Consider the following 8,177-nt stretch of genomic DNA (forward strand, 5'->3'; position numbering starts at 1 on the left):
TTAGCTTGCATATTAGAGTTTGCATTATATAGAACATTACAACTGTTCCTCTGTCTCTTATTCATGGCATATATTAGATAAGTGATTAAATATCTGTTTCTAGTCCTGGTGCAACTTTTAATGTCTATTCTTTGTCCGGTTCAAATTGATGTGAGAGTCATATATTTACTTTAAAATGTAAACAGTGATTAATTATTTTCAGTATATATGTGTACTATGATGCCATAAACACGATAACTGCAAATATCATGAACTATCTCCGTGCTGGATATTTGCTCTATTCCTAATCTCACAGTGGTGAAATGGCTAACTGAAGTCCCAACCTTGTTGCTTTCCTTTATAGAATTAGTATATAGTGTTCCTGGAAAGAAGCATATAAAATACACTTTTTTTCCATTTAATTTTCCTACGAATGTGATAATGGCTCTCTTGAAAAATTGGCTTAGAAATGTATACAGAAAGAGAAAACCTTTTGGAGAATTTCATACATTTCTGGTAGGAACTTTACTATTAAAATGAGTAGACTGCAACTAGATATTAGTTCTTGAGCTATTTTGTAGCCTTGTTACCTAACAGGTATCCTGTTCACAGTGAGCTCAGTAAAAATATCTGTTGATTATAATGATGCCTTACCATTCAAGAGCTATTTTCAAGTTGGTTGATTGATTTGCTCTGACACTGATGAAATTCCTTAGCGATAGAGCCCAGAGCATGGTTTGACTTCCTTTTGGGAGCTGTGTTTATTAGGAACAGCAGCTCTCTGGAGATCAGTTAATATTTTATCTACTTTCAGAAAATCAGACTAAAACACAGTTCACTGCTCTTTGAGTAGTTTAGGCTCTTACCAGGCCTTCAGGGATGCCAAACCACTGCTGCTGCTGGGACCACAGCATCTAAACTGATATTAAAATGTCACATATTATGTTATAATATGGCAGGAGTAAAGACACTTCTCTTATTTCTTCCTAAATAAGAATATAAACAGAGGAAAACGTAAGTAAATTCATAAAAGTAAAACTCTCTGTTAGAATATCCTAATAGTATTCGTAATGCCCTCATGTACAATGAAACACAAACAAGGTTAATGTTTTGGCATCATGAATAAATGGTTTAATTGTGAAAAACCTAATGGTAGCAACTTAATGGAATACACTTATAACACCATGCAGAGAAAGCCATTGAGATTTATGTCAGATTTTTCTCACCCTTATTCAGCAGAAGAAAATCTTGTAACTCTTCTGGGAGACTCTTGTTCTATTCTAGCACTTGGTAGATATTATTGTTTTATTATTTTTTTAATTTTTAAATTAAATTTTCTTTTTATTCCCTTGGTATCCTCTTTCCTAAAATTTTATACTTATCTTTCTCTAAACTAGCCCAAGCAATGACCCCATTTCATGGCAAAGCCCATGCCTGCATTTCATTCCCAAACCTTTTTCTCTCAACTATTGTGTTAAGAATTAGGAAATATCGCATCTTTTTTTTTTTTTTATTTTTATGGCTGAGTAGTATTTCACTGTATATATGTACTACATCTTTATCCAATCATTCACTGAATACCCTTAGGTTCTTTCCATGTCTTGGGTATTGTGAATAATGCTGCAATGAACATAGGGTTGCATATATGTTTATGAAAAAGTGTTTTTCAATTTTTTTCAAGTAGATACTCAGAGATGGGAAACAAGTCATTTGGAAAAGGACAAGAACCATATGATTAAACTCATATTTGGGTCTACGGCCATGCCATCCTGAACAAGCCCGATCTCATCTGATCTCGGAAGCTAAGCAGGGTCAGGCCTGGTTAGCACTTGGATGGGAGACCACCTAGGAAGATCAGGTACTGTAGGTGTAAAAAAATAAAAAATAAGGGATTGTAAGTTGACCAGGTCCTTGCAATCTGTGAGGTCAACCAAGGGTTGCCTCACCTAAAAAAATAAAATAAAATAAAAAATAAACTCATATTTGGGTTATAAAATAAAAAGCAACAAATGAACAAACAAAACAAATAAACTCATAGATACAGACAATAGAATGGTGGTTACCAGAGAAGAAAGGGGCTAAGGAGAGGACAAAAAAGGTAAAGGGGGACAAATACATGGTGACAGAAGGAGACTAGACTAGACTTCAGTTGATGAGGATACAATAGAGTAAACAGATGTTGTATTATAAGGTTGTACACCTGAGATTTATATAATGTTATGAACCAATGTTACCTCAATAAATTTAATTAAAAATTATAAAATTAGGAAGTAAAATAAAGGCATTTGATTTCCTTTTTGGAAGTAGAAAGGATTAAAATGGTGCTACTGGTTTTTGTTTGAAGACCTGTGGAGGTTAATTTTGGTTGTAAGAAGAAATACGCAGATACAGTAAAACTGAAGAGACAACAAAACTGCCTCCACAAACCCATTTGTCTACGTTATGATTTTAGTAGGAATTTCTTTATTGAAACTCTATTTTGTCTTCACCAAATTTCAGTCCTCCTACAGAGAACTTTATATTGCTCTTCATTTACTCATTTAATAGTACTTTTATTTTTGCTTGAATTGAAGTAGTTAAGCTGATCATTAAAAAAAAATACATTATTTAATCCCATTTGCTTTTAACTTTGAATTTATGTGATATTTCTTATGAACAAAAGCATTATACTGAAAGGGTAGAAACAATTTTATGAGGATCCTCAAAGTGTAGCAAAAGTTCTCTCCACACCACACTCTGCTCACCCCTGCTCTCCTTTGCTCTCTTCAGAGACTTCTGCCTGGGCTCTCTCTAAACGATTGGCTTTTATTACTTAAAGGGTCAAAAAGACGCCTCTTCTCATCACTGCCAGAAAAGCTTCTGTGCTGTGCTTACAGCTTTCATTTCTTTGAAGCCTCTGTGCACTGTTTCCACTTGACCAACACCACAGGGAGTTCAATTATCAAAGAATCACTCCCTTCTGAGAATTCTTAAGGAAAAACACTCTCATTCTGAAATAAGATAGTAGATGCAATAAGTTTCCCACTCACTCCATAGGATACTAAACAATGTCAAATTGAATTCTCCCTAGTACAAGGTTTGAAGTGTATTTTTTCTCAGCTACAGAATGGGCAGAGTACATCCACATCACGCCAATGGAGGCAATTTTGCTAACGCATTCTCGTGTTAATGCTGGATGCTTTAGGACAGGCTTCTCTTCTGCCCAGGACATTCCTGAGCCATTCATTCCTCATGGCTTATCATCAGTACACTCTAACACTTCCTGTCAACAGGACTAATGTCTTATTAAAAAGGACTGGAGGAAGGGAACATTTTGTGATGTACCAGACTATATTTGTTGAAATCAATATTTATTGAAACAAATGTGCTATGAAATGGTGATTGAGAATCTTTATTACTAATATTTAGATTTATATTCCAATAGAATTTTGAAAAAACAAAGGGGAAAAAGATGCTATGATTTGTTCAGCATCCAGTACATGTCAGGCGTTTGTTTCATTGTGTCATATAATCATCACCACAGTCCTATGAGGTAAATGTTTGTGATTCACATTTTGCGGAAGAGAATGGGGCTCTAATATACTGAAGAACTTCCCTGATGTGACACACTGGAGAGAAAAGATCAGAACATGAACCCGAGTTTCCCAGATTCCTCATCTGTGCTCATTTCAATGACCTCTTCATTTTAAATAACATCTTTCAGTGATAGGAAGATATATCTATCTCATAAAATTTAGACATTATTAAACATGATTCTTGATCATTGTCTGCAAATCTGAAAATATAAGAACAAAATTCATAAATGAGAGTACTGTGTCCATTCTTCTGTGAAGAATAGAATTGAAGTTGAGAACACACACAAGAGTCAAGCTGATTTAGTTCCCAGGATATTTCTGTGGAAACCGAGCTAAATAATAATGAATGAAAATCAACTCTTTGGTATTTTCTTAGGAAGTAGAACCATCTGTTTAATGTTTTAATGTACCGGTTAAAGTGAGAGTGTGTGTGCGAGCATACACATACACTTTAGAGGGACACATCGTATAAGGTGTTGAATTCCAATATTTCCAGATTCCACTTGCATAGAGTTATAATTATGAATGTGAAGTCTAAACTTAGATGATCTGGATCATGTCCTGGTGCCACCACTTAATACATGAATTACTTCAGGAAAATCCTATAGGCATCTTAGCATGTTTTTTTCCTCTTATATGATATGGAGATATATAATATAATATATAATATATTATGTAATATATAATATATTAGATATATAATATCTAATGTATGTGTATCAAACAGAATCCATGTATTTTCAAGCAACAGAAATCCTACCTCAGAAAGGAAATTTTATCCTCATGGAATTAAATATTCCAAAAGCAGGGCTGGTTTGAAATATGACTTCATTTGGGACTCAAACAAGGTCATCTGAATCTATCTCTAGGACTTGGTCCCCTTTTACATTGGCTCCAAACTCAGGCATAGAGTGGGCCTCTGACAAATATTGACTATAGGAGTTTCAAATGCCAAATCCGTGTGCCCACTGGAGAACACGTGAATTTGTGCACTAGAATTCCCAGGTCAGGTACTAAGGTTCATCTTATAAAACTAGCCTATATTATATGTCTATCCCTAAATCAATTACTGTGGCCAGTTGATAGAGTACTCTGAGTGGCTTTGGGCATTAAATTCTTAAGAGAGAACTGGGCTGAAGATATACATTTTGGAGTTGTTAGCAGATGGAAGGTATTCAACTCATAGAATTAGATACAGTCACTGAGAGAATATAGAGGAGAGAGGAGGCCCAGGATTTGAGCATTCTAGCACTTTAATATTAAGAGGTTGAAAGAATCAAAAAAAAATGATGTCAAGAAGGAAAAATCAAATGAAGTAAGATAAAAATCAAGAGGATGTCTTATTCTGAAAGCCAAGTTAATTTTTTTTTTTTTTCTGGGAGTAGAGAAAGATTAACTGAGTCAAATGTTACTGATAGAATAAACAAGGACAAGACCAACCGGAGCAAAGAAGAAGTCATTGATGACATTGATAGTGATTTTAGTGGAGTGATGAGATCCAGAGCCTAATTGGAGTGGGTTTAGAAAAAGGGAGGAGAGAAATTGGAAAAAGGAAGATTAAACAACTCTTTCAAGGAATTTGCTGCAGAAAGGGGGCAAAAATAACAGAGTAGTAGTTGGCAAAGAAAGTGGAGTTATGAAAAAAATTTTCTAAAATAGGAGACAAACACTGTATTCAAATGATCATAACAATGATTAAGAATAAAAAATTTAATGATAAAGAAAGGGGAGAATTGCTGAGGTGATGTTCTAAAGGAGATGAGAATAGGTGGGATCCGATAGAGAGACTGACTTTGGATAGGAGCATGGAAAATTCACCTGTAGTAACTGGATGGTAAAAAAGACGGTGGCAGGTACTGATGTTGGTAGATGGTTAGATGCGGTGGTGGAAATCTGCACGTTTGCTTCTGATATTTTCAGTTTCTTGGTGAAATAAGAAAATTCATAAGCTGAGAGTGAGAACGGGTAAGTATTAAGAGTTTGAAGAGAGGGGAAAAACAGTGAAATTTTTTTCAGGACAATTGGAGGATAAGTAGACATGGAGGATGAAGAATATGATGACTGGTAAGCATTTTAAGGGCCCATTAGCAGCTGTTTTCATAAATTTAAAATGAGACCACTCAACTCAGTTGTATGTTTGTCCTCAGTCACATGTAACTTCTTGGGGACAGGCATACAATTGACAAAAAGTTAGATTTAACCAGGGCTAAGATATTAGCACTATAGATGAGTGGGAAGGAGGCAAGAGAGTCAAGGGAACGAGAGATCTGAGTCACTGTCTTGGCTTAAATGACTATCTTTTATTAAATGACTGCAGCGATCTCCTAAATGATATTTTTGCCTTATCTCTGACCCTCTCAGCTTCCTTCTGCCCTATATAGCCAGAGTGGTTTTCCTAAAAACAAACTTGATGTCACTCTCGTATTTAAAACTCTTTAATGGATACCCATTGCCCTAAGAATAAAGTCCAAAGTTCTTAACTAGATTTCTATGAGCCTTTATGATCTGGTAATGTCTACTCTTAAGCCCCATTTCTTTCTACACCCTCTTCACACTCTTGAATTCTGTCAGAATTAATGGGTTTCAATTCTATGCTCTTTCTAACCTCTAGAAGAATCTCCTCTCATTTTCACACTCTTCTCCTGGGTAACTCTCACTCATTCTGTAGGACTCAGCTAAAACACTGATTCTTTAAAGTGGTTTTCTCTACTATCCCAAGGCTTTTTGTAGTCCTCCACTCTTATCTGTTTTTGAGTCATAATATTCCTTTTGAAGAATATTTCTGCCCTATTTAAATGAAAACACAAGCACCTTAGAATACTACTAATCTAGACTTTAGGTTAATTCTTTCCTTCTATATTACAGAGTGCATGGTTCTACACCTAGATCTCTGACAAGCAGGACCACATAGCTGTCCTCAAATAACTTTTAATCTCAGTGAGATGACATGAATAATATCTAATACTAACATGTACCCTTAAAGTATTTTATACTATCTAATTTAATGGTCACAACAATTCAATTCTGTTTTACTGTAATCATTACTATTTTGCAGATAAGGATACTAAAGTACAGAGACTTTAAAGAACACTTCAATATCACACAGACAAAAAAATCATGTAGCTGGAATTTGAACCCAGGCAGTCTAACTTAGATGCATAAATTTAACCAAATTACTATAATTTTCCCACTGATCTCCTTCAAGTCCCAGCCAGCACACCCTGAAGACGTTTTAGGCTGTGAGTTTTTGTTTTTGTTTTTGTCTTATTTTTTTTCCAAAATTTATTTTAGCCAAGATTATTGTTTCTGGTTAGAAACAGAGACTTCCTTATATTTTGTATAGCACTCATATTTTTACCACCTACTGATATTAAAATAATTACAATGCACATGATCATTTACATTTTCTCAAACTTCTAATGAAATCAGAAGATTTGAATACTAGATTTTTCTGGAAAAATTGGAAAAGATAACCAGAAGAATCAAAAGCTTGATTAATCTGGCTGAAATGCAGTTTTGTATTTCCTTCAAATAAAACTATCACTAATTTAAAATCCTTTTATAAGATCAGTCTGTTATGCAGTGATTAATGGCTAGGGCAATTTGTCTTCCATCATGCAGAAGCTAATATTAGATAACCTCTACTCATAGACAGACGTGCTACTTTAAGCTTTCCTTTCAGAACTGGGCCAGCTCCCCAGAGAACCCAGGCTTCCTTATTTGGAAATGGATCTATAAATTGACTGATACTCACAAATACCAAAAAGTCTTTGAGAAGGTCAATCTTCCCATGTGCTACTCACTGAAAGAAAAATGAAAGAAGACAGCTTTTACAAAATATTTACTTTTCTGGAATGAAAGTATAAGTTTATACTCACACATAGGATCTCGCTATACTTACAGTATCCTGTACTCATATATCTCATCTTCCTATACTTCCTATACTTATAGTATACTGTGTAGTATACTTATGAAATGAGATATATACTTAGGATTCATGGTTCTGATGTTAGGACTGCACTAGACTACCAATTTTTCTTGTAATATTTATAGTATCTTAAAGATATTTCAGAATACAGTTTCTCATATTCAAGGAGACAGCCACCTTGCCCTTTTAGTGAGCTAAAGGGCAAATGGAAAGCATTATTGCCTCTGAAAAGGAAAAAGACAGAATGTAAAGATGACAAAGATTTTTAAAGAACAAATGGCAACTTAACAAGACAAGCAATGTGCAAGAAATCAGTTGTGCAAGAAAATCAGTAAAAGTTTATTGCCTTTGGAAACATCAGAGAAGTTTCTGATTTAAAGTCTTAATCTTGTTAAGATAAAAATTTTTCAATGAGCTCAGTGGGAAAATTGAATTATACTTTGACTTATGGTTGGATGAGTTGCAAAATGCCTTTCAGGACAAAGAAATTAAATAAAAATAAATTCAATTCTTCCTTGATGCAGGACATAAATATTCCTCAGCCACAATTTTTTTCCCTTACCATAAAAAGATAAAATGCTACTTAAATAAAGAACTCTAGTGAATGAGTAAAGCTACTATCCAGGAAAAAAAATTTTTTCTCTCTACCCAATAATTACTTGAAATCTTGCCACTACTGCTATATTTTCTTTTCT

General features: G+C 34.4%; 1 pseudogene; it reads left to right on the plus strand.

Moving 5' to 3' along the window:
* The first annotated feature begins 1,730 nt into the window (after positions 1-1,730).
* On the plus strand, positions 1,731-1,849 carry LOC120588467 (uncharacterized; annotated as a pseudogene).
* Positions 1,850-8,177: the final 6,328 nt, after the last annotated feature.

The sequence above is a fragment of the Pteropus medius genome, unplaced genomic scaffold, assembly GCF_902729225.1.
Source record: "Pteropus medius unplaced genomic scaffold, Ma_sr-lr_union100, whole genome shotgun sequence".
Classification (NCBI taxonomy): Eukaryota; Metazoa; Chordata; class Mammalia; order Chiroptera; family Pteropodidae; genus Pteropus; species Pteropus medius.